Here is a 27,702-nt window from a genome sequence, read left to right as displayed (position 1 = left end):
TCTTCCTGACCTGAAGTTATTGCGAGCCCTCCCCTGAGAAGACTCTCCAACAGTACTCAAGTTCTCTTGCCTCAGAGCATGTTCGTTTGTACAGAGGTGGCCTTCTGGGGTTAATCAAAAATCAATAGCACAGTCAGTAGTTGAATAAACACTGCCACGGACACAGGGCACAGCACTCGGATAATTTCAACAAACATTACACTTCCAGAGCTGCCCCTCGGTTGCCTTAAAGCAAGCCAAATGAAGTTAGCGTTCTAAATTGCTCTAGTGTCCTCCAAAGTCATTGCTTAGTGACCCACAGCCCTAGAACCTTCATCAGGAGTGTACCCAACATTCGGACTTGTGTTTGGCCCCACACATGGCCAGCTGTCTGGCCATGCTCTCAACCACACAGAGATCGCTATGACTTTAAAAAAATGTGCACAGTTTGATTCTCTGACACATGGGGTAAGGAAGCCCCCCGGTTCCATATCACTGAAGGGGAATGCCAAACAGATGTCAGCCTCAACACGAAGCATGACCTTGCCTTGTTTTTTGTTTTGTTTTGTTTTGTTTTTTTTAAATAGCCTTGTGCTTAAAATTGCCTAAGAAATTTGGAAATGCCAGCAATGGAATTAGGATTTGAACTCTGATCCAGGAGACAAAACCTTGGCAGCTCAGTATGTTAAACTATATTTAGATATATGGCTCTGTGGGGGAAGAGATCAATATATTTTCTTTTCTGTCCATAAAGAGCCCGCCTTAAACAATAGTGAGAAATAACCATTGGCCTGCGTACACAGATACAGCCGACAGATTCCTGGGGCTCCTACCCTGCCAGGCCACTCGTGTGGAGGAAGGGAAGTAGGAAGGACTTCCAGACAGAATATCTGAGAGACTCCTGTACTTACTATACAGCCAAGAGGAAAGCAGCCGTCACTTAGGAAACTGTCAATCACGCAGTTGCCACCCAGGCTGGCCTACTGATGCAGATGCTCTCCCAACTCTGTGAAATGCAGCTGTTAACACAGTTTTCTTTTATTTGCCATGGCTGTTCTACTCTACCTGCAGCCACAGCCTCCATCCAGGGCCCTCCTCCCCAGTCCTCCCAAGCTTTCAGATCCAAAAAAGGGACCAACATCACACTGGCCACATCCCCAACCCTTTTATACCTAACAGAATCTGAAGGAAAAAAAAAAAAAAAAAAGCAGGGAAGCCTTCAAGTCCTGGGGGGATGGGAGGGAACGGACTCAGAAACCCTGTGCCTTCTCTGAACAGTGTTGTTTTCTGGGCAAGCTCTGGGATAAGCCCGTGGCCACCCTCTGATGGCATCCTCTGGCCTGAACTGCTGGGTCATGCCCTCTGCCCATGCTGGCTCCTACCAACACCCTTTCCTCCACCATAGCTTTCTGCCTCTGTGAACGCCTTCCCCTTCCCCTCAGCTCTTATCACCTCTCACTCCCTAAGGAAAGGACCACTCTGAGGCAGAGAAGTACAAAAGGAATTAAATATTCCACCTAGTCCACATAAAAGATACACCATCCAGGTATTCTATTTACAAGCTGTAAGCCTAGATCGGGCAGGTTTTAAGCTCTTCTAAGGGTACATCCCAGCCATGTCTCTTGTTGCTTGCTGTTTCTCCTGGCCATGTGCCTGTGGCTCATCTCATCTCAGGGCGGCTTCCTCCCCTCATAGTCTCCTCTCTTCTTTCTCTCTGATCTCTACCTGTGTCACTCCCACTCCCACCCATCCCACCGCCACTCCAGCCAGGTAGCTGAAAATCTGCCTACCTCTGTCTACTGCCCAATGGTGGACTTTAGCTTGTTATTGACCCATTAACTTGGGGAACAAGGTTACATAGTATCTCTTGCTGTGAGGATCTCCTAGTCAGGGGCAACCAGCCCTTTGGTGCCAGCATTAGCATTTGAATGCATAGCAACCGCCAGACCAACCCCCACAGAGAAGCCTATTCCAAGGGCTGTACCTTTTGGGTATCACCAAAATTGGCTTTGCCAATCACAGTTAAGGAAGACTATCCACTGTCACACTGACAGAGTAACTACCAATCATGATGAGTCAGAAACCCAGGTCTCCTCCATATACCAATACAGAGGACTTTTTATATAAGAAGCAGAGAGGCTGCCACATTGAATAAATGTGATTTGTTTCACCATGTGTGTGTCTTTTTTTCTTTTTTAAGCTAAATCACACCTCTTTGACTGTTACTGTTAGGTCAGTGTTGCCTGGTGTGATGGCTTGAACTTGTCCTTCAAACATCGTCTATTAGAAACGTAGTCTCACTCTGACAGCTGGGACACAGAACCTAGTAAACAGGCAGTAAGGTCCTGAGGGCTTAGAAAAGAACACTGTTGCAAACTGATTTCTAGTGGAGTGAGCACCTCACACAGGTAAGATATATGATTTTGGAACCAACAGAAGCTAGATACTAGGAATAAATTCTTAAAATTCACTTTGGGCCAGACCTTCCCTTCCCCTCTCCAAGAGAAGTCAACTTCTGGACATCTCTGAATGATGATGGTTCCTACCAGAGACTCCATGGCTTGGCGGCTCTTACCAGAGACTCCATGGCTTGGCGGCTCTTACCAGAGACACTATGGCTGATGGCAGATGACACTATGAGCAGGCCTCTGTGGCCAGGGTGCTGACGGGCAGGCGGTAGGGGACTGTGATGGTCATGTGTCCCTGGCAGAAGGAGGTTCTGAGATGCTGACAATAAAGAACTGGAGGATGCCCAGGCCCTGATTCCTGTGAAGCACTTCCTGCCCCCAGACCCCAAAATACACAGCTCTTCACCTCCCAAATTCTTTTTTTTTCCTTTTTTTTTTCCAGAGCTGGGGACCGAACCCAGGGCCTTTATGCTTGCTAGGCAAGCGCTCTACCACTGAGCTAAATCCCCAACCCCCACCCCCCAAATTCTTAATTCATCAATGGACAAACCTTTAGCTCGATCAGAGCCCTCGTGAGCTAATCATCTCTAGAGATGCAACCTTATATTCCAACGGGTCTATTTAGCTACCTCCGGACGTTTCTTTATCTAATCAGGTTGACAATCAGAATCAGCCCTAGGAGAGCCACCGTGAGGTACGGGCTCAGAACCCAGATGGCCCGGCTTACAGCTCTGCCCACAGTTCTTGGCTCCCAGCTCCTCCACCATACCACATTGAGTGGTTTATTTCCCCTCTGCCCTTCGAGCTAGAAGTCAGACAACGTGAGAGAAGTAGTTTCCTGTTTAGGGAGCATCCATTTATTTATTAAAACAAAAATAACAGCCCCTCTACCCCCAAGGTCCATGACCACCCCCACCCAAGACCTATGACCTTCCCAGCCATGTGCTCTTGACCTAGATGGCAGTTCCAGGCATGGGATCAGCTCCAACCAGAAGTTGAAAGAGCGTACCCCTAAACAGGGGACGTGTCTCTCGCTCCAATTGTGGGATGGGGTGCCCCCAGGAACCACGAGTAGCCATTCTTGATGTAAAAGCACGAGGTAGCTTTATTAACGAGATCCCGGGTCTTAGCGGGATCCCGGGTCGACACGTATCTCACACAGGAGACAGAGGAATCGACCCCCAGCCTCCAAACTCGGGGGTTTATATAGGGGAGGTTAGGGGCATTCATGAGGTTACACATGATTGGTCAATTCAAATGGTGCACAGTTACTTTCGGCGCGAAATTACATCAGCAAGGAGTACGTGCTCTCTAGCAGCTCGGCAGGCAGGTAGGGTGGCTCATCTCACTCAGGGGGGTGAAGGAAGGGGAGGGGGTGGCTACAGATGATCAATGTCCTTGAGGCTGATAGCTGGTTTGGCAAGTCCTATCTCTGGCTCTCCCTCAGGCACGTCTGGCCCTGCACATCCGGACTCTGACAATGAGTAACCTTTTTAAAACTCTAGTTCTACAAAGTCAGTTGGCTCCTCTCACGATGTCGCATTCTAAGTGTATATGTTAGGTGTAGCTAACTCGATATACTATGTGGAGTAAACATGATATATTATAAACAGACACGCCATTACATCAGTTGGGACGTCTTGCCTGGCTAGGCGTTACTGTAAGTTCACATCTGGGCAAGACTATTAATGGACTCTTCCCTCTCCCCACCAAAGTCTCTGGCTGGGAAACCTCCCTCTCGGAGTCCACTTCCTTCCACCCTGCAGGGCTTGGGGCTCAGATGTGAGATGCTACGTCCTCTGTAGAACTGATCACGGGAGGATTTCTTTTCTAAAGCCCTGCTGTCCTTTGCTGTCAGGGAATGACAGCACAACACACACCCACTCAGCAAAGAGCCTGTCCTGCTCTCCACGGCTCCCTCACCCACCTCAGAATAAGGTTCCTCCTTGGCCAGATGCAGGGAGATGGCTGAACCATACCAGAGTTACTCGTCACAGTTACTCGTCTTCCTGGGCTCATCCTCTCTGTGCCCTTTATCACCTGACCCCATCTGGCCTCCCCCACCCTCACCTCCCTTCCTGTCTCTTGGAAGTCCTTGGATGACCTTGAAACTATTTCATCTTGTCATCATTGCCCCCCAACTCTGTCTGTCCTGTTTCGAGTCTGTGATAATTTTCTCATGCATGTCCATCAAGAACACCCTAGGCAAAGACCAGACTAAACTGCGAAGTTCTCCGAAGTTCCCCCTCTTCCTTACCGCCTCGTTTAAGGGTGATGACCTTGTGTTCCTCCTGCATTAGCAAGTTCCATTTTTTGTTTGTGGTTCCACTGGACACTCTAAATCATGCACCCTGTTTTTAATGTGTTTATCTAATAGTCTTGCTTCTCACCACCTCCCTTGAGGCAAACCTCATCTCCCATGACCCACCACCGCCAGGCACACTCCCAAGCAGAGACAAGCCTTCTATGACTTGCCAAGAGTTGCTCAGTCAATAGTGACACAACGTTTCTTCAGAATCTGCCGTCTCCAGGCTAACTGCTGGTCCTACAGAAACAAGAGCATCACCCGGGAGAGAAAGACGGGCAACTACAAGTCAAATGCTACCTCCTGAGATGAGTCTCGGCCTCAAGTTCTTTCTCAACCATGTTTGCAAACTCCAGCCGTTCTCCTGGAAGAGAGAACACAGAACTCGTAATTAGACGCTGCTGTGGATGGCGTAGAGATGGGTGGTGCCATGGACTGTGGATGTAGAGATGGTGGGACTCCATGGTAGAAACTGCAGGGTAAAAGAAACATTTTCTAAGGGAAAAACAAACCGCAGCCAAGAGTAATGAGCAGACCCCGTAATGGCATCTGGACACTTCTGCATCCTGACGTCATGACTGTTCACGTGCACTGTCTTCCTGACCCTGGAACACATGCTCTCCCGGCACAGCAGACAGAAGTGTCTGTCTTTTTTATGCATTTCCTATCATCCCCTTTGTAGCAAAACACATGAGCAGCCATTTCCTTATGCTGTGTCCCCAGAACTGTCCTTAGCATTGTTCTGTCACTTCAGAGACAGCTCATATAAGAGGATCACAACACATGGGGCACCTCTCCATGTCCCTCACCAAAAGTCCAGGTCAGCTGAAGCCCGAAGTACAATGGGTCAAGCATCGTCCTCCTGTTTACAATGGCAGACTACTAGAGCTCACTTACTGGGTCTGTCCAGACAGCCCGGCAGGTATTTCTGGGGTTCAGGTGGGCACAGGTATAGTATCTCTTCTCAAACATAACCAATGTATCCGAAGAAAATAAACGCTGAAAGCAGGTGTTCAAATACCCCAAGCAGAGATGAATAATTGAGGGAAAATACATTGAAATTAACCAGAGTTCTTCAGACTATACAGATAGGAAGGTACGGGAAGGGAGACGTGGGGCCCTTGAGGTGCAGTCTGTCCTTTGTCAAAGGTGTCCTTGACTGGCATTTGTGGGAACATAAATAAAGTCAACAAGCACCTGAAACAGAAAAGAAATGCACATCTGAAACTGCTGAGTAGACAAGGCCAAAGGTTCTCAGCGTGAGCAAAATGCTAATTACCCCAAAAGGGTCATGGCACGTTGTAAGCGAGTATGGTGTTACCCTTCTGCACCCTACTCACATGCACAATTAGTCTATGACTGGAAGTTAAAGGAGCCCTTACGTATATCTATGAACTCCAGGTACACCAACTGATGGAGGTCAAAGGGCAGCGTTCAAACACGCTCTCTGACCTTGTGATTTTCTGCCCAAGGTCAAGGACAGATGAAGTTCTGGGAAGCACCACGCAGACCTGACACAAGCAAAAAGTGCATTGCTATAAGCCCAAGATCTAAGAGTTGAGTTTGAGAGATAACCCGAGGCACACCCACAGTCCCGGGAAGAGAAGGCTATAGATAATCAAATAAGAGAGAAAGCTCCTCATGGGGAGCCTCCGTGGAGAACATGAAGGTAGGAGTCTCTAATTCACCTTCGGAGGTGGATGAAGACTGCCTTGATTGTTAGAGAAAGTCAGAGAGAGAGGCGCAGCTAAGAAAAGCCAGTGAACGCCACAGCACCTCAGTGCCCCCAAGGGTGAAGTCAGCGTGCCCACGTGAGCCGGCCTGACCAAAATCAGAGACAATGGGATGCCTCCCACCTCAAAGGTAGTCAGCCTAAATTATTTTTGATATATTGTCGCATCTCTTATGATCTACTAAAAAATTAAATTTTTCATTCATCTGTTGTATTCAACAAGGGCAAGTTGCAAGCCTGGGTTATTAATGATGTCAGCCCGCGTATTACTAAAACAAATGCGTAGAGCTGCCCATCTCTGATGACAAAAGGAGAGTCATTTGTTTCAATCACGGAGTACAATCTTATTAAACATCGCCAACTTACTGCCAAGCTGGCTGGTCACCAATGCGCAGCTGTGGAACTAATGGAACCAGAGGGCTGTCCATCTTCAGATGGTGTCACTGTCCCCAAAATAATAAACTTAGAGGAGATAAATCTATTACGACTGGGGCACTTTTGCTTCTTAACTCTGGACTCCTCAAATGCAGAATTTCCATAACCCTCTCCTGTAGTAACGAGGCTGGCTGGGAAAACTAGTGACCATGGGCTAACACGACCTTACCAGTAACACACTCATGAGACTGGCATGACCCCTCCAGACAGTAATATGGTGAAATCCCGGTTGGTAGAACATATTACCAAGTCTGTTTATTTAGTGGGAAGGGGGATGGATTTTTTTTTCTTTCATCCATGTATAGAGTGTATCTTGGCCACCTTCATCTCCCCACTCCCTCCTCCCAACTCCCTCCCCACACTGCATCCACAGCAATCCCATCTCCCTCCCAACTTCAAGTCTCTTAATAACTTACTAAGTCCCGTTGGCGTTGCTCACATGCATTTGGATGCAAGGGATCATGGGTAACATACCAACGGCCACCTTCTGAAAGCAAAGTGGCTCTCCCTCACTCAGGAGCATCAGTTCTCATTAGTGACTCTGCTGCACCTGGGGCATTTGGAACCTCTCCCCACTCAGTGCTGGGATACATAATTCTTATGATCTCTTGTGCAGGGAACAGCAGCTGCTCTGAGGCCACCGCATTTGCTTATAACAGCAGGGCCCTGTCTAAGCTCTCTTCCCCTCCTAGCCTACCTGAGAGTAAAGCAAAGTTTCTCTCCTGGGTGATGTCAGCATCCTGAGGGCAGCTGCAAAACTGCACAATCGGAGGTCAGCCTGGGCTACAAAGTGAAATCCCGCCCAAAAACCAGCCATCAGTTATTAGAAATCTCCCGTTCTAACAGCTCAGAAATCAGACGTGTAATTCACTGTTCTCGGTGAATCCCACGGTACACCAGATAACGAAGACACACGCGTTTTGAGCTCAGTAAGAGACGTTGAGACTGGGCACCATATAAAGAAGCTTTACTTGTGAGTTTGATCAACTTTTTGAAATGTTGTCCAGTTGGTTGGCAAATGCTGAAATGGCTTCAAGGTGGAGGGACGTCACGTCATGCCCAACAAGACTTCTCTGGGCTCTGCTTACAAAAAGACAAACCACAAACCAAGGTTTGGAGATATTAGACCTGTATAACCTTGCCAGTTAATTAGAGAGAGTTGACCCGCCCTCCCGTGTGTCTATAACACCAAGGCCGGAGCTCTTGTCAGGACAGCTAACTATTCCTCCAAACCCCTCCAAACCATTTGTCAGACACACCTGGGGCAGTCTCATGCCATCGATACTGAACCTTGTACTCCCAGCTGAACAGAGCCTGCATATGCAGTTTACAGAAAAGGGGAGTGTAGTTTCCCACTGTAAGTCGGTGTTCCTGGGGATGGAACTGGCCATTTCTTTGATGTTTTTGTTTTGATGCTAGAGATTAGCCCCAGGGCCTGGCTTTGCTACATAAGCAAGCATTCTACCTGAATTACATCACCGTTATGGTTATTTGGGTTCATGGACTCACCAAGCTCTTCAAGTTTGACCCATAGCTTGTCATACAGTCTAGGCTAAGCCTGAACATGTGATCTTTCTGCCTTGGTTCCCATGACTGATCATCTTTATGGTTTTATATTTACTACAAGGAAGTGGAAGGCATTATGGTACTGACTGGTTGGTGGATGGTTTAAACAGTCTCCCAGGCGCTAGGCACACAGGTGATCCTGGCTCGTCAGCGTGATGATCAGTCTGAGAACGGTAGACCCAAAGCACATCTCACACACAGTCACGGGAAATCTCTTCAGCCAAGCGGGAGCGGCGGAGGCTAGAGCCCTTACTGACTGTGGAAAGGATGAGAGGAGTTAGGATTCCACATGCAATGCGGATTGGGACAGAACATTGAAAAGAGAAGGACCCCAGTCCCTATGTTCTTTCCCCTGCCCTTCATTCTTCTGGGTCTCCTTTCTTAAGCTCAAACCCTAGTCAAAGACCTGTCCAACCCATGAAGACTTGTTACAGGCTGGCCCAGGCCTGGGACTTCACCACTGACAGACGACACTGCTCATCTTGGCTCCTGTGCCTCCTGCATTTCTCTATTGATTGTCTCCAGCCTTATCAACTCTGTGAAAGAAGTCCATCTTTATTATCTAGGGTTGGGGTGACCATGGCAAAGGCTGTATAGGGAGCTGGAATGCCTTCGCACCCCTGGCTGAGAGCACTTATCAGTTGACTGCCACACGAAGAAGTGAGACCTCAAGATGAAGAGGAGTTGCCTCTGAGGAAGGCTGAAATCATAACTCTGCTTCTTAATCCCCTGCCTCCACTCCCAGTGGGATTTACTCCCAAGACCCCAGCCACCCATCCCTAAAATGAACAGCCAGCATTCATCAGCCGGTGACGAGCATTTCACAGCTATGTCCTGTCCCTGGACAAGCTGTGCCACCACTGAAGAAAGCAGAGTTGTAATTAGGAATTAATATCATCTTTATTACCAATTCAGCACCACTTAATTGACGATGGAGTGTAACTTTAGAATCTCTCCTTTCCTGGCTCCCTACCTGCTGTAGTTTTGCATCATAAATGTCTGCCAAAGACACACGAATATTAAGGCCATGGTCCACAGCTGGGTGCTATTAGGAAGGAAGGAGCTGGGGCTGGAGAGATGGCTCAGAGGTTAAGAGCATTGGCTGTTCTTCCAAAGGTCCTGAGTTCAATTCCCAGCAACCACATAGTGGCTCACAACCATCTGTAATGGGATCTGATGCCCTCTTCTGGTGTACAAGTGTACAAGTAGGCAGGACTCTATACATAATAAATGAAATTAATCTTAAAAAAAAAAGAAAAGAAAAGAAAAGAGAGGAAGGGAGGAGCCTTTACGCTTCCTGGGAGGTTTATTGGTTATTGGGGGAAGGTTCTTGAGAAAACTTCAGTCTCTATTTCTTCCTCTTTCTCTCATTTGCCCCCTGGTCACACTGTGGAAAGGTTCACTGGACCCTACACTAAAGCCATGATGGGCTTCCACAGAGCACATTATCTCCAAATCAGGAGTCAAAATAAACTTGGCCTTGGCACATTGAACTCCAACACAATATAGTAGTCCTAGTTCAAGCCTCGAGCATCTCTCTTCGGACGGTAATGAAGCTCACTGTAGTCTGCACCAGAAACTTCCCAGTCCAAGTCAGCCCTGCCTGATACCTCTGTACTGAAAGCTTCCAAGGCCAGTCACAGGGCTTCACTCACAAGGTGAACATGCCCACTGACACGGACTCTAACCCATTCAGAATCAGTTAAAGGATAAAACAGAAATGGGCGTCCAACCGACTGGCAGTAACACAAGATGGCACCCCCAGATGAAATGGGCAATGAATTCTAATTCATTCATAATATGGGATATTAGGAATCATGTGAAATCATTTAGAAGAATAAAGCAATGATACAAGATATCCACTATATACATATGTGTATATATATGTACACACACACATATATATACATATATACATATATACATATACATATATATATATATATATATGCTCAAGTTGTGGTGGTATGAATACAAGACGTCCTCACAGCCTCATGTGCTCAATGCTTGCCCCCACTTGGTGGTCCTACTAATGTGAAATTCTAGAAACTTCAGGAAGTAGAGCCTAGTTGGAGGGAGCAGAACACTGTGGGGAGGAGTGTCTCAGAGCATTAAATATGTCCCCAGTCCCTCTCTACTCGGTCTTTTCTTCTGTGTACTATGAGATTAAATCCCTTCCTACCATCATGACATCCTGCCCAAGTCCATGGGACACAATACAATCCTCTGAGTCACAGGCACAAATAAGTCTTCCCAGGAGTTTGATCACAGGGATGTTAGAGCGGCTGACGCAGGGGCCTTGTTTCCATGCTGTCTGGGCAACAAAAAATGTAGGAAGAGAACTCACCAGACATTTAAAACTTGTGGCCCCTGTAAAGTCAGATTGAGGGAGGAAAGGGTTTGTGTCTTTTGAGGGTTTTGTTTGTTTGTTTTCTAATCTTGCTTTTGTTTTTTATAAGATTCGTGTTATTTAAACGCATGTTGGTAAGTAGGGATGACTTTGTAGATGTCTAAATGAAGTTCGGATTTACAAATGTATTTATCATCTGAGGGCTTCATTCAGAAATCACTTATTTGTGATCTATTAGCTGTTTTACACAATGCACTTGCTGTGTGGTATACTTACGAAATGCATCTGTAGGAAATTTATCCTCACATTTTCCCAGACTGCCTTGCTCATCACTGTATAACTGGGCTATATATGCTATAGATGTACACGTGTTACTTTACATACATGCCGTGACTTTATAATATAATAATGTATCTGATGAGGTGCATAAGTCATAAACTTGACTACAGCTCCGATATTTGCATGCACCGTAAACGCATGCAACCACACGGGAAAACGACCTGTGCGGGTCTACAACCGCCAAACCCGTCTGGATCGCTGTCCTGGGAACCTCAAATCACCAAGTGTTTCAAAAGGACAAGAGTCATCCAAAAGGAAGCAGGGGAACAATGTTCACACACAGCTTTGACTGTGAGTCAGGGCTGCTCCAGCCATTAAACCTATCAGCAGACCGTGTTTAATCTTCTTCCCTGATCTTGGAGAGCTTTGCCTTAGAATGAAGCAACATGCTGAGGCTCTTTAGGGAGTTAAGGGAAGAAATTTCCAAGCCCCAACTTGATCCAGAGAGTATTCACTTCATATGCACGCCCGGGGAATAACAGGCATTAACTGGTACTTAACTAAATATTCAGGATCTTACAGAGGCCAAAGCGATCACCAGCGAGAAGAACAAAGAAACACAAGCCCAGCCTCTGCCCCCACAGCAGTTAATCTGTCTCCTTGGGCTGCAAGGTAGAAAGTCCAGGGATGGAAAACCCAGCGAGCCTGACCTCGTCTATAACAATCTTCTTGTTTGGGCCCCTGTCATCCGGGGAAATGGCTGCAAATAGTGACAAACAAACAGAATAATAATTGATTTTTCCAGAGATGAAAAATTTGAAATTAGTGACCATTTCCCCCCCAGATCATTGGCTGATTAATTTAATGTTTGTCTTAGCCTTTCAAAGACAGACTCTCCCGGAGCATCTCTCTGCCAGGCGCTGTGATGGGTTTGTGGTTTTGGACCCCGTGGTTAAAGCATATTGCACAGTTCTGCAGTTTTAAAGTGAGCCTCGACAGCGTATGGAGGGACCCAGCCAACGCCAAGACTAAAGTTTCCCGAGATTGGAATCCGGCTTGTCAGACAGGAGTCAAGTCTGTGATTGTGTGTGTGGTCAATGGATCTCTGGCCTCTGTGTTTGAGAAACAGATTTTAAGAACACTGGCCTCTCTTCCTGAGGACCCAGCTCACTCCCGACATTCGTATGTGGTAGCTCATAACCATCTGTAACTCAAGGTCCAGGAGAGCAGAGGCCATCTTTTCAACTCCACAGGCACCAGGAAGGCATGTGGTACACAGACATTTGTGCAGACAGAACACCTACAACACGGAGAATAAAAATGTCATTTAAAAAAATGAATACTACCTGTGTTTTTCCAGAGTGCCCAAAAGTCATCAAAGTAATTTTTAAAAGACCTCGGTGTCAAAGTGGATTTTCACTGAGGTGATTCAGAACTCTCAGCAGGGGACAAGATAATATTGAAGTGTTCTTGACCTTTTCCTCCTCCCCCAACCCCCGTCTCCTTCCTTTTAAAATACCAAAACAATAATTGTTTTTAAAGTCACCTATAAACCATTCCAAAGTTCAGGGATCATATTTACTATGAGAGCAATCATGGTCTCCTATGCTAAACATGAGCAGAAGGAGGCAAACCGGGGAGGGTGACTTCCCAAGACCCTGTAGCCACCGAAGACTCAGGGCCTGATGGAATGCCCTCCCCACACACAGCACACCTCCAGGATCCTTCCACCATTAGCCTTCCCTAGAGCAACCAGAGAGATCTCCACTCAATGCCATCAGTAACAGCTCCATTCAATGTCCCCATAGCCTAAAGCCAGAGGCAGGAAATGTAAGTCTTATCTCACCTCCTGACTCTTCGAAAATGTTATATCAATTACACCCCTAAACATGTGAGTGCAAACTGCAGATACATCCTTAGGGGCCAGGTTTCCCTGGGTCCCTTTGTATCATCAGCCACACTGATGAGGCAAAGTCGTGAACTCCGCAGGTGGCTTCTCACTCCCCCAACTCCAGCTGCCTGGCCTTAACCTTCACAATGTCCCCTTCCTACTCATTAGGACTTTAGCTTCCTTAAGACATAAGATGTAAAAGATTTTGTCTTGCCTTATCCTGTTACCCCTGAACCCTATAAATCTACCAGGGGACAGTGGTTTCCACCTCTCTCAAATGTGCGTCCTCTGACCTCATTCCTCTCCAACCCAATCCAGGGACCCCACAGTTGTCTGCCGTAATTGCCTAGGGTACCTCTTGTGAGGATGTGTCCAGTCCTGAGCTCTCACTCCTGAGTCTTGTCCCACACGTGGAAGGGGAAAACAGGAGATACCCAGGGATCTTTATGAATGGAAACAAACACCTCTGACATTTTAGAGAATGACTCTCCCTAAAAACAGGCCAAGGTAAGACGCAGAACCCAGCTACCTGTAGGCCAAACTAGGTCATCATCAGACATCTATAAAAGATTTCAGAAATGAAAATAAACCCTTTCTTCTAAGGAAATAACACATCACATGCCCCCCCCATGATTTTTTTTTTATATTTTTCTGTTTGGTGCTAAGATCAAACCCAGGGCCTCACTCACGCTAGGCATGCATTCTGCCACTAAACAATGGAGCTACCGGAGAGTGCGTTTTTGTAAACTTTCTTGGCGTCCATTAACCACAGCTTCCTACAATACTTCAGGGACAAAGGGGTTGAAATCCTGGCTTTACTACCTTACGCCTGCCAGAGCTGCGGAGGCAGAAGCAGAAAACCCAAACTGTCCCAGGGAGGGCTGGGGATCCACTTAGAGTGAGGGGCAGAACCAGAGTCACCAGGGAGGGCTGGGGATCCACTTAGAGTGAGGGGCAGAACCAGAGTCACCGAGTCATGGTCTCCAGGCACGAGCCCCATTAATAATCTCTTCCTTAACTTTGTTTATCTCTGTGGAAACATGCTGAGGCATAGCCCTTTCCAGAAGCTGGGGCCCTGTGATCATTACTTGTCATCGGAGGAAATGGGATTGGGTGGTTTAATTCCTCTTCTCAGAAAGTCCACGCTGTAATAAATGACTCCTCAATGACCTCCATCCCTGGGTGAGGCTGCTGGCTTCACCAGTCCCTCTTGGCCTTGGTGGCATAAGAACAACTCACAAAGCTTGTAGCCTTGACACTCACCTCCATCACAGACAGAAAGGGGACCGGAGAAATCCACCTCCCTCAGCCTTTATGACACGGGAAGGGTACATCTGTCAGGAAATGATTAAAAAGTTCAGAGGACTCAGCTTGTACTCGGTTGGATGCACCCAAGGACCATGCACGGAGTCGCTTACACTGTGGGCCAAACCCTGCATAAGATTGCCAGGTGCTCCAGAAGCCAAGGGTAAATCGTGGAACATGTTCTCTTCCTATCACTCCAAGGAGCCAGAGCTGCTGAAACCCTGACCTTAGACGCCGTGTGCATGCATGCATGTCATGTGCTCACGTGTGCATGCATACACACACACACACACACACACACAGAGGTTCTCCCTGGTATTGCCACCCTCAGCCACAGCCTCTGACAAGTCCTGTACTCTGTACTGCTATGGATCTGGCACTGACTGGAAACGTGGGGGGGGGGGGGACGACTAAGGATGGATCTGGGAGGAGCTGGGAGGGGGAAGTGACTATGACCAAGATACATTGTATAAGATTCCCAAACAACTGATACAAATGTTTAAAGTGGTCTTTTTAAAAAGATGATGAGAGCGGGAAAGAGATGGCAGGAGCAGATCACCCTCTGCAGAGAGGGCCATGGCTCATCCCTCGCTCACTCGCTCACAGACCAAATTTGCTTCTGGCCTCTGGAACGGTGAAGATATGTCTGTAGTTTAAGTCACTGTGTCCCTGGTCCTTGGGTACATCCAGCAGAGTATACACTGGGGCCTCCGAAATTGTTAAGACTCATTAAAAGAATTCCTTGGTAGACTTGGTTCAGGTGGCTTGATCAGTAAAGCCCTTTCGTTGCAAGCATGATGAACTACATACATGCTCAGAACCCACCTCAAAAACCTGGGTGTGGTGCCCCATGCTTGTATCCCAGTCCTGGGAAGGCAGAGACACGTGGATCTCTGAGGTTTGCTGCTAAGTTAGCTTAGTTAGTGAGCTCGCCAATGACTGACCCTCTCTTTATAAAACCAGCTATGTGATTCCTGAGAAACACAGGAGATCCACCTCTGCTACACACACACACACACACACACACACACACACACGCTCGCGCATGCACATACACACATATGTGGACATGCACACACCATACACAGACACATACACGTGTGCACACACACCACAACAGACACACATGTACACAGACACACTAGTTTCGATGATATTTATGAAACAGAACCCATATGAGCCGTTGTTTCAAACAGAGGTTAATACAGTGAAAGAGGTACTGGGACACTTGTTAAATGAAAATTTTAAAGCCAACATCCACATGAGTCAGTCTATGAATTATTTGTGACTTTTGACTCTCCAGCCACATGGCAGTAGAGGAGAAACAAGCAATCCTTTAAAAAGCCAAAATGTCATTACTTAAGCCAAGCCCTGCCTGAACTGTTCTAATTGTATCTAAATTGTTTCCTTGGTTCCTCTCTCAATAGTGTGATGTGGCAGGTGCCCGGGGCCTTTAGCTTGCTAATCAATTATTAATCTGGGAGTTAATAATTCATGTTAATTGGTGCTATAAGCACTTTCTCTGGCAAATGTGAGCAAAGGTCACAACGTTTAACAGCAAAGGCGAAACATTCTCCAAGTTTCTTTTTCCATGGCCTAGCATGAAAATACTAAGATACGGAAGACGACATTTAACTAAAGCTGGGAAAGCAAGATAACTCCACAGCTGAAAGACTGGATGTCTCTCTGGGGGTGGCCAGCTCTGTTCTGCAGCCTGCTGGAAGGAGGAGAGGTCTCTGGAGCTGACAGGGACAGGACTTCAGTCACACAGGGAGCAGCCTTCCTCGGATGCACCACTCGGATGAAGGTTTGTGGGCCTTTGTCAACAAGAGGAATAGTGTAAGTGGGAGCCTAGATCCCTGCTAGTTATGAAAGCCTTTCTTCAGGAAACAAAAGGAGGCATTTGAGAGACTAGCACTCTCCTGGGTTTGTCATAGGATGCCTTCTCTAAACGGTGAGAATAAAGGACACATCTCATCCTAGGATAACCACGGAAGGAACTCTGAGCAAAACCTCACTACTATCGAGTGCTCTGGGTATAACAAATGTACGTATGCTCTGAGCTCTATTTCCAGGAAGGAGATGGGGTGATTCCACATTGCCACAGAAGGCAAACAAAAAAATAGCTTCTTATCTCATCCAACCTGGACTCTCTTCCCAGCCCACTCCTTCGCCCTGGGCCTGCAAGGCAGCCACCTAGGCCTGGGTTCTGTGGGTGTTTGATCCCCTTTGAGCCTTGATAATTATTTGAAAGGTTCCTGTCAAATCCCAGCCTCGTGTGATGAAATAACTCGTTCCCATTTGGAGAATAAAACTGTTCCTGGTAGCTCTTTGCAGCCTTGAGAATGAGTGCTGCCGACCCGGGATAAGGCTTAAATGGAAACCACGGGTTCAGGGGGGCCAGGGCCAGGAGGCCAAACCTCCACCTCCTGTTTTTCTAAGGGGAACGTGGGTAACACATGCTTTTCATTGCCCCCCTTTGGCCGTTTACATATTGGGGGGCCGCACGTTGGCGGCAGGTCCTCTATTTAGGGAGTCCTTGAAAACCTGCCCCCTTTCACAGTTTCATCCTGGCACATGCGTGTGTTTTAAGCAGAAGGAAACCCCGAATCCAAGCTAGGAAAAGAGAAACATATGTACAGACATGGGGGATTTTTTTTTTTTTTGCAGCCCAAAATCACACAATAAGAAAGCAATCATTCAGCCGCGACTTTAAAAAATGGATCCTTGCCCGAATTTCCCGACTATTTTCCTTCTAAATGACTGTTTCTTTACAGATCTACGCTAATGTAAAGAGACAGGTTGTCCCTGTGCCAGGTCCCAACAAGCAAAGCAGGACAGAGGCTGTTTTTAGGGAAGGAATGCGGCAAGATAATGCCTGCTCTGTCTCCAGCAGCTTGCTCGCCAGCTCGCCTGCTCGCTGGGGCAGAGGCAGGAGAGGAAGACTGCTCGCCCACGGCCTGGTCATGAGCACACGCTCCCCACCTGACTCTGCGTAACCTACGTGGCCACAGACCTATTATTTGCAGTCAGTAACAAAGATTCATCCTTGTGTCGATCATACAGCACGGAGAGTCTTTGTCACTCAGTGTAATTAATAGCCTTCACCTCGCAAGGGACGATGGGAGGTCACCGTTCGCATGTGACCCGGGTGTCCTCAGAGGGATGCTTCATGGATCCGTGCTGCCCTCCTTCTGACACAGTAAGTGGGGAAAGGTAAGCTAAGCTGAGTGTGTTTGGAGAGGCAGGGCAGGGAGCTCAGTCAGTAAGTGCTTGCTGAGGCCCTGAGTTCTGTCCCCAGCAGGCACTCGCATTAAAAGGCAGGTATGTGATCCAAGCACCAGAGAAAGAGAAGTGGCAGATCCCTGGGGCTGAATGGCCTGCCTAGCTAAGTCAGCAAGTTCAAAGCCAGTGAAGACCCCATCTCAAAAGCAGTGGGCAGGGCCAGAGGAACTACACCCAACATTGACCTTTGACCTCCACATGCACAAACGCATATGTGCACACGTACTTATTCATACATGTATGCCTGTACACCCACTAACGCACACAGATATGAACATACATGCACTGAAATTGTAGTCTCTACAAGGGTCTACTTCAAACCATGCTACCTGCCACCTATTCATCCAGGAACCTGTCAGAGACAGGTAAAAGCTCAGACTTCAAAAGGACAGCACTGAAGACAGGCTTGAAGGCCCTCACACGATTGTTATGCCAATTAATAATTAAGGCAATCCCTCACAGACAAGCCCAAGGCCAATCTGAGCTGAGCGACCCCTCACCGAGATTTCCTTCTGAGGCAACCAGAGTCTGGAAATAATGTCATAATTTAGGACAACTTGGGCACTATGCTTCATGACAAACATCCCATTTAATTAAACAGAATTCGGTGTGCACTTAAAAAATAAAATCTTTGCAAGTAAAATCCCTATGCACACCATTTCGTTGGCGTAGTCCTAAGTGTTTAAGAGAGAGTTTGCATCCCTCTACCCCAAGCTCTCTCTGACACTGTACTTTTGCTCACTGAGTGCACAGGTCTCTGTTTGTCCGTAAACATGTCCATTTGTGTGTCCATGCACACAGGCATGCAGGTGTGTGCACACATGGGAGCACATGTGTGTGGAGGCCAGGACAGGTATGGGAGTCTCCCTTGACCTCTCTTCACCTTACACTTGGAGGCAGGGTCTCCCCATTGACCACAGGCAATCGGTGTGGTCGTTCTAGCTAGTCAGCTTGCTCCAAGGACTCTCAGTCTCTTCTCTCTAGGAACTAGAATTATAGAGAGGCTCTCACCCTGTGAGCAGGTTCCGGGGATCTGCACTAAAGCCTGCATGCTTGAGTGGCAAGCACTGTTTCCACTCGCCCGTTTCTCCAGACCACGCCACTGACCAATCCCGAGGAAAAAGATAACATACGTTCCTGTGACTGTGGGTGGACCATGCACGAGCGCGTGTGTGCACGTGCGCACACACATATACACTCATGCTCACACAAGTGCATGCACACCCACACATGACTACATGAAGCTAAGTTCTTTGCCTCTTCTCTACAGGGAACCGGGTAAATCTGAGACCTTAGGTGATTTACATCATCTGAGTCAGAGCGGATCCTGCTGGAGGGACCACACGAAGTCACCTAGGCTGCCTTGCCATCCCAAATACGCCCTCTTGAAGGCCACACTCGAATGGCACCACAGGGCAGTCTCGCTCTAAACCCTCTGTGACTGATGCCAGTGCTCCATGCTTGTTTAAAAACTTGCACTACCTCTCTGCGGCCTACACTGTGAACCCATGCTGAGGGCTGGGCCGGACGGATGGATCCAGTTCACCCCAGAGTCTCCATTCGCCGTGGTCTAGTGTTTCCTGCTCTCTGCCTAAATATGCACGCCGGATTCTGGTGCTGTTTTGCCATACAATGGAGTGATTAGGGTAACAGCAGAAGCTGAATCACATTCTCGAAGCAGCTTTCGAGCTTGGCCGAGGTCTGGCTTTGGCTGCACTTTCATCGGTCAACATGGGCGCTGTGTTGTGATGTGTAAGTTCACGGTCAGCCAGGCAGGATTTAGAATCACCATGAAACACATCCCTGGCTATATCTATAATGTGTTTCCCCCACCGAAAGCTTTGCGTGAACGGGGAAGAACCACCCTGAACGGGAGCCGGGGTCACAGTGTACGTAAAAGGAGAGAGTGGGCTGATGGCCAGCCTTCGGTTCCCTCTGCATCCTGACTGCAGTGCACTGTGGCCTGGTGCTCCTGCCCCAGATTCCCCACTGTCATGGTCTGCACCCCAAACCCTGAGCAGGAGAAACCCCTCCTGCCTGAAGTTGCCTCAGTCGGGTGTTTTGTCACAGCGACAGGAAAGTAACCGACACAGTCAGACTGCTTAAGAACAGCAGGCCCAGCAGCCTCTGCTCTGTGTTCTGACAGCAAGCTCATTCCAGCCCCTTAGCCACATTTGCAGTTACTCATCTGGAGGGCTTGGAGTCACAAATCTGCTTGGGTATTACAATGGCCGCTGCGACATCTTTCTGTCTCGTGCCCATGCTGACCTGCCCCGTGTCTCAGCTCTGGCTGTATTACAAAACACTATGGACTTAAACCACGAAGCTCAATGGGTCATGACCCAGCAGGGTTCCTCCTGCCATGGGAAGGGTCATTTTCTTGTTGTGCCCTTGCGGGTCCCTTCTCCAGGACACACCAGTATAAAAACTGTCCTTCCCGTGAAGTCACCAACCACATCTCACTAGGACTCATTAAGCCCAATAAACTCCCGAAAGCCCCCTCCACAGACCCAGCCATGACGGGAGTTGGGGCTTCGATAGAAAGTTTTAGGAGAAACTCAACTTAGTCCATGGTGACCTCTGCCTCAGATCCCCTCAAAGAGCAAAGCCCACTTTCTACACAGAGCACAATGCCTGTGGCGGAATTGACTATAGATTAGCTTGCCAGGCATTTTAGTGTAGGCATTTTTATTCGTGATATATTTAATGCATATTTATATATTATTCATATATATTTAATATAACGATAGTCATGCTGTATGTGTTTTAGGCTGCAGAATATGAAGTTAGCCCTGCATAATCAATTTCTACCTAAAGTGTCAATTTTGTATTAAGACATCCATGTATCGGCTGTCACCGTGGATCAGCCACATGAGTAATTGGAAATGTAACTTGCATTCAGTGCCCTGTGTACGATTTGTTCTAAAGACCTAAAGGAAAAGGTCAAAGTGGCTGGCATGGCCATGCAAACACCGGACGATGCTTTATGAAACTGAGGCAGTTTCGCTTTACCACCAACCTGAGTCACAGCAGGAAAACAAACCAAGGGGGTGATAAAGGCCGCTGCACCTGTCTCTGAAGCGACCGCACCTTTTCCTCTTCCGTGAATTATTAAGACGGGGGAAAAAGGAGGCGGATGGATGCCGTCGGGCATCATGTTTCTTCCTTGACTTTGCTCGTCATTAGCTCAGGGTTCCGCCTGGCATGTACGTGGAGGGCCAGCGAGGTTTCAGAGCTGACTGAACATTACCTCCAGTGGCTTCTAGGACCACTTAAGGTCTTGTCCTTGGCCTTGCTTTTATTGCACATTAAGGAAAATGGGCACCTGCATTCCAGGCACCAACTTCAAGCTGGTTTATAAAGTGCAGAAGCCACAAAGGAAGGACAGCTTGGTGGCTACAGTCAGCCAAGTCTGTGTCAGGCCTGACTCCCACAGAGGCTGGAGTGGCTGAGCTGGCTGACAGGACAGGAGCTGATGAAAGGGTGTTTGCCCAGCAGATGGTTCAGTGAGCTCTAGAATGGAGGCACCTTAGGGAACAGTCATCTTGTCAAACACCCACCCTGCCATTCTCCAGAGCCGGATAGAAACAGTACAGGGCTAACCTGAGAGGCTGCATGTCCTGAGAATATGAGTTCATGAGCCTGGGCAGGCTGTACCATGGCCCCCTCTGCCCAGCATGGCCTCCTCCTCACCCGTACCCACCAGCCACTTTCACGGTCACTCTTGTCACCAAGACTGGGTTCCGTCTGTCTCCTTGATAGGACGTGAGCTTCTAGGAGCTCTGACTTCTCAGTCTCCACCTGGATCATGGTTCAAGCTCATTGTCCTGCTGTGCGTCTCTGTTCTAATTCTCAGAAGTGTGCCCCCTGCCAGGGTGTGTGGCCACGAGCTCCACTCATTCAGAAGAAGAAAGCAAACGGCTGGCTCCCCGCAGGGAAGTGTGTGTGCGTGCGTGCGTGCGTGCGTGCGTGCGTGCGTGCGTGTGTGTGTGTGCTTCTTATGATAGTTCTACTCATTAATAAACTGAGAATGGATTCCAGAAACACTGAAAGGTGAGGAAGGAACCACCTAACACACACACACACACACACACACACACACACACACCACACCACCACACACCACACACCACACACACCACACCACACACACACACACACACCACACACCACACACACACACACACACACACACACACACACCACACACACACACACACACATACACACACACACACACACACACACACACACACACCACACACAACCACACCATACTACATACATACCCATACCACATACACACACATAGGCATATACCTCTCTCTCTCTCTCTCTCTCTCTCTCTCACACACACACACACACACACACACACACACACACACACACACACGGCAGGAGGGAATACACATAGGACCACCCACCTCTCCACTCCACTCACTTTTCCAGACCCACTGACATTAGCGAGCCTCATCTTGGTCATGGAATTTGATGAAGCCGTATTAACTCTGGAAGACCACGTCTCCCTCTTGCTGCCCCTCCACACCCACCTTCCCTGTCACAGAACTAATATGAACATGCAGCGTCTGGTCAGGCCTACACGAATCAGCTGCAGGATCTGTGTCCCAGCAGTCTGAATCTATAGCTGGAACCCCTAGCCACCATGTCCTGTTTGCCCTGGCACCCTGCTAGGACCTGACCTCGTATCTGTAAGGGTTTGTTAAGATGGCTCCCTTTCCTTAGCACGGGTGTGACTACTGGTGTGACACAGTTTTTGCTCAGACTCTCATACTGTGCTTTGCTAAAGTAAACCCCTACAGAGGTGCCAAAGCCGCCCTATAGCCACTTCTAGACCGTGATGGCGGTGCCCTCCTGGTGTCTGCTCTTTTGGTTGTCGACACTCCTCTCAAAGGAGTTGGAAAGATTATATCTTCAGAAATTTCTTCACAGCCTGAGACAATCTCTCCCCTCTAAATCCACTGTGAATAATGGCATCCGGCCCCGAGAACAATGGAAAATCCTCACTTCCTTGCACACGATCGCTGTGGGAGGGTCACAGACTGGTTCTGTCAGTCTAGCTGGGACTTCCCCTAGGTTCTATTCAAGAAGCTTTCTGGAGGCAATCATACCCACCTGGAGTCCCAGCTACTCTGTAAATTGAGGCAAGAGGATAGCTTGATCTGGATTGTTGGCTGGCATTGACAATAGATCAAGACCCTATGACGAAAGGAGAAAGGTGGAACCAATCTCCCTCGTTTTGAAGCAGGAGGGTCAATGCCTCGGAATGAGCAGCCACTTCCCTTATGAGCTTCTTCCCTCACCATGAAAGACCTGGAGCAGTGACAGGTTGACATTGCAGTGGAGTCCGCTGATAGCTATTTAACAGCCCTAAACAACACAGCCACACCGTTCCGAGGTGTGAGAAACACTGTGGAAAGGGAGGCAGGAAAAACATAAGGGCCCGAAGAAGGTAGGAAGCAGGACTGTGTAATGAGATCTTCTAGTCAGAAGACAGCCATTACCATCTCATGCACAGCAGCCTCCTATGCCTCGACTGGGTCTTCTCAAGAACAGATCTGTCAGCGGCAGGCCACGGAAGAAGGGCTCAGGGGCCCCACCCACTGAAGACTTCAGGTACTGATGGATTCAAGGAACCATGGCTTCCGTTGTGTGCTCCACCAATCCCACCAGGTTTTATTAGAGAGTCCCAGTCCGGGGCTCACACACATGGCCCTGGTTAGTCTAACGGGGTCACAAGTAAAACCAGTACTGGATGAGCAGGAGGTGGGAGAGGGCAAGGGGGGGACAGAATGCACCCACACACACATATATGAAATTGTCAAAGGACAACATCAACCAATGAGAAGTCCTAGCTGGAGCAGCTCTAGTAGTAGCTGCGTTGTTGTGCTTGAAACATTAGCAACAATCAATATTTCTCTGAGCCCCAGGCACAGTTCTAAATGCTTACTATGTCCTGCCACCGCCTGTTCGTCATCAATATCCACTGGATATCTGGGGGAAGCTAAGAAAATAATAATAATCAGGCTATAACGACCATTGTGAAGTCGGCGACTTTGATCAGCATCGCGCACGCCTACTGCAGACAGACCTAAAACCGTGGCCTAATCTGCAGACGGCCTACATCCCACTCGTGTCTGAGACGCTTAGCAGAAAGAAGGATTCCACGCGGTGGGTCAACAAACGTGTTTGGGTCCCTCCTGGTTGCTCCACCATTCTTGGGTCCCCTGGAGGTCTTTGGAGTTCACCCCGCTAGTAAAGGATGAGATGTAGAGAAATACGACGTCTCCTGTGACTGAGAGCCACCTGACTGACTTGAATGCACGCACAGAAGCTTAGATCATGTGGGAGGAGAGGGAGCAAGAGAGTGGACATCCCTGCTCACCTGTCAGGGGTGGCCACCCACTCCCCCATCCTACCCCATGCCAGCCCACATTGGCAGAAATTAGACTAGGATGCCTCATGTTCTCATGAGCTACCCGGCTCCTCTAAGCCAGTCTCCCACTCCTACACCTAACCCAGGGAAGTAAGATGGGGTGATGGCCGAGGTGTTTGTGAACGTTCCCTGAGTCACTCAGGCTGTGGCCTGAAACAAACCAAGCTGACACACCACCAGGCCCTGACCTGGGCCAGGCATCCTGTAAGATGAGCCGGCTTCTGGGTGCGAAGGCGGGGCTCAGCCCTTTGGAGTCTAGCTCTGGTTCCCACCACGCCTTGTTTATTTGATAGGTCTCAGAACCTTCCTGAAGTTCAGCCAGGTGTAACAGGACTTACCTGACCATGGCTGGAGGCACCCGGGACGAGAGTGGGCAGAGGGGCAGGTCCTGTACTGGCCTCGCTTCTCCCTCCTTGCCAGCCGAAGTCATCCTGTTTACTTCAGATTTCACTGGGCTCCTCAGTCAGTCAGTCTCTGAGGAGATTCCCTGCAGCCGTTTTTTCCTATTTGAAGATACTCCTGTAAGAGTGCGGCATCAGTAACTCACTGGATCTCTAGAAATCCGTGGGTTAATACAGCTTAGTCTAGGTTGGTTCACCTCTTGGCATTTTTTCCTCCTCTGAGCCCACCAGCAGAAGCCAAGTCAACTCTGGATTTTCATTCTTCCTGCGGTAGACAAGCTCTCCTCAAACAGATTCCTTCCTCTTCAAGATAGCAATGTAACTTGTTTTCCTAGAGAAGGTGTTCAGTGCAAATAAACAGCACAAAATTTTTAAAGAATATAGTCAAATATTTCTCTCTCACTTTCTTTCCCACAATTCCCCCTCTCTCCCCCTCCCCTTCCCCTCCCCTCTCTTCCTCCCTCTCCCTCTCCCTCTTATACCTGTCTGTTCCCTGAGCTTCCTCCTCTAAACAGATTTCCCAGAAGAATCAAGACTATACAAGCAAATCCATAAAGAATGGTGTCTGTGCAATTCTATTCTACCTGAAAATTATTGGGTCCACGTTGCCTGACAAAGGCAGAGAGAAGAATCAGAAAGGACCATCTCGAATCTCATGGCCCAAGTGTGCCCAACAAATAAAGCCAAAGTGGGCTTTTAGTGTCTATAGTTAAACACGGCGATCAAAACCGATGCCATCGTAATCACAGTGGGAATTCTACTATGATTAAAATAAGCAAACTTGGCAGTTCAGGAACCAGAAACTAGAAATGCCATGCTTCTGCTTCATCCTTGTAACAGTTGGCATTAAGCTGAGATGCCCTGTCCCACAGTAGCTGGTCTGAAGGGATCCGAGCCCCTGGGGAGACAGGAAGCCTTAGAGCTTAGCCTAAGAGCTCTAGCCTTAGAGGTAGGTTACCCTGGTAAATGAAGTGGCCGCCAGGGTACAGAACAAGCAGAGGGCAGGCCTTCAGTGGTGCCTTGGGGACAAAGGCAGACTCTAGAGCACCTGAGAGGAAGCTGCTACAGGAAGCAAAGCAGGCAAGGGCGGGAGTTGGTGTAAACAAGAAATCACCACAGTGTGGGAGAGGCCAGGGCAGGGAGAAGTGTGAAGGGCCCATCCCCACCTGAGGCAGAGCCACATGGCAGGTAAATAGAGGGGGCTTCCATCTGCAGACAGCTGTAGAGAGGACCACATGAGGGGCATCCGTTCACCTCTGTGGTGGGACCCTCTCTCTGATCATGGAGATCACAGGAAATGCTACCCAGGACTGTGTTCTGCTGAAGCTAGGTACCTGAAAGGGAAGGAGTGCTAGAAACCCAGACACTTAGTACAGAAAGAAACTTGGAGGTTTTGTAGCCAAGCAGAAAACACATTTTCTTAATTATAATAATTATAATAATAATAATAGTAGTAGTAATAATAATGGTAATAATAATGGTAATAATAAAATAAAAGGTGTCACTAGAATTACAAGGAGCAAAGATACTGTGATAGTGTGTCTGGGTCACCAGCTTGACAACATCTGAAATCAACCACAGGGCAAGCCTCTAAGCACAGCTGTGAGAGATTCTCTTGGGAAGCAGCGTCTTCCAAGGGTGGGTCCCACAGAAGGAGTCCTTGTGCATGCTTGTCTCCCTGGCAAGGCCATTTCCGGTCTGCCCCTTACCCTCTTGTAACTGTGGCTGCTCCCATCACTGGTGTCACAGGCAGCTTCTTTAAGCTTCCAAGTTGTACTAAAGAGCAGCAGCTCTTCTAGAACCTTCCAGGTCCTCCATACCAGCTTGAGGAGGCTGAGGAATTCCACCTCGGACTGGGTGTCCATTGGGATCTGCACTGACCCTCACAGAGACTCTCTCAATATGCATTCTGTCCCTTCTGCTCCCAGACCTAACAAGGCACAACAGAAATAATCCTAAGGAACTCAACATCCTACAAACACTCACTTAGTTGTGGCCGCTCTCTCGGCGATGTTCTTATCTCCAAACTACAGTAGGGATATCTTAGATATTATAAAAAGTTATAAGAATGAAGTAAATTCACTCTAGTCCAGGAGTCAGGAATACACTTTTGTTTGTAATTGAAACATTGGAGAAGAACATACCATACTCGGTAATTTTCAATTAGTATAGCATAAGAATATTCCATATTTTGTTTATTTGGGGTTTTTGTTTGTTTGTTTGTTTTTAGAAAACTTGAGTCTGCACACCTATAAGAACCGCATGTTGTGTCTATGGCATTAATGTTGACCACCCCTGCATCAAAGGTTGACCACTCCTGTATTCGTGTAATATGTCACTCATAATTAGTTGCTATAGTTACCAGCATTATGATGAGCATCCTGTCAGTCTTTTTGGTCTTTATCTATCTTCACTACATGGGTCTGTCCTCAGCTACACATCTGTGTAGAACGCTATAGCTTAGACTGTACGATAACAGCCCTCGCTGGTGGAGGCACTTGCCTAAGGAGAACTCACGGGATTTGCCTTCAGTTACTCTCAACGGTGACGGGGGAAGTAGATAAAGGCAGGTTCTGTTCCTTGTATTTCTTACTTGGCCTGAAAGCATGGGACTAGATCCAAAGAATTCCTAGACATGGTGGGTGGCCTGGAGAGGCTATTTTTATGATAACTAAAATGGTTCGCTTAACTTTTGTGCCAACCAGCAGTTCAGCTAACGAACCTCCCTTCTGTCTGTTTGAGAGATTAGACAATGTTCCATTCTCTATCGTGAGAGTTGGCTTTTTTTATTTTTAAAATTCCAAGTCACCAATATGAGTAGGAGAAGTAGACGTGAGATAAAAACACAATTCATTTTGCCCAGACCCTGCATGTGGCTCCTGAAATGGCCAAACCAGGAGGAAGATCAGAAGTTAAGACTGGAATAAAAAAAGGGGTGCCTGAGAGCCAGGAGACTCTGGGTGTGTTTAGACAGAGGTGCTCCCTGGGGAGCTCAGCGGTAGGAATGACAGCCAATGAAGTCAAGAACGCAGACGATAGGCTACGGAGATTTTTGCCACTCAAGCGGGAGGACCTTGTTCCAATGCCAAGCAGCCATGTGATACGTTGGGCTGCAAACCCAGCACAGGAGGGGCAGACATAGGAGGCTTCCTGGAGCTTCGTGGCCAACCAATCTAGAGAGATCAGGGAGCTCCAGGTTCTGTGAAAGACTCTGTCTCCAAAATGATGATGATGATGATGATGATGATGATGATGGGGGTGGTGGTGATGATGGTGATGATGGTGGTGGTGATGATGATGATGATGATGATA

The sequence above is a fragment of the Rattus rattus genome, chromosome 4, assembly GCF_011064425.1.
Source record: "Rattus rattus isolate New Zealand chromosome 4, Rrattus_CSIRO_v1, whole genome shotgun sequence".
Taxonomy (NCBI): Eukaryota; Metazoa; Chordata; class Mammalia; order Rodentia; family Muridae; genus Rattus; species Rattus rattus.
The sequence above is the reverse complement of the archived record's forward strand: the minus strand, read 5'-3'. Positions refer to the sequence as shown.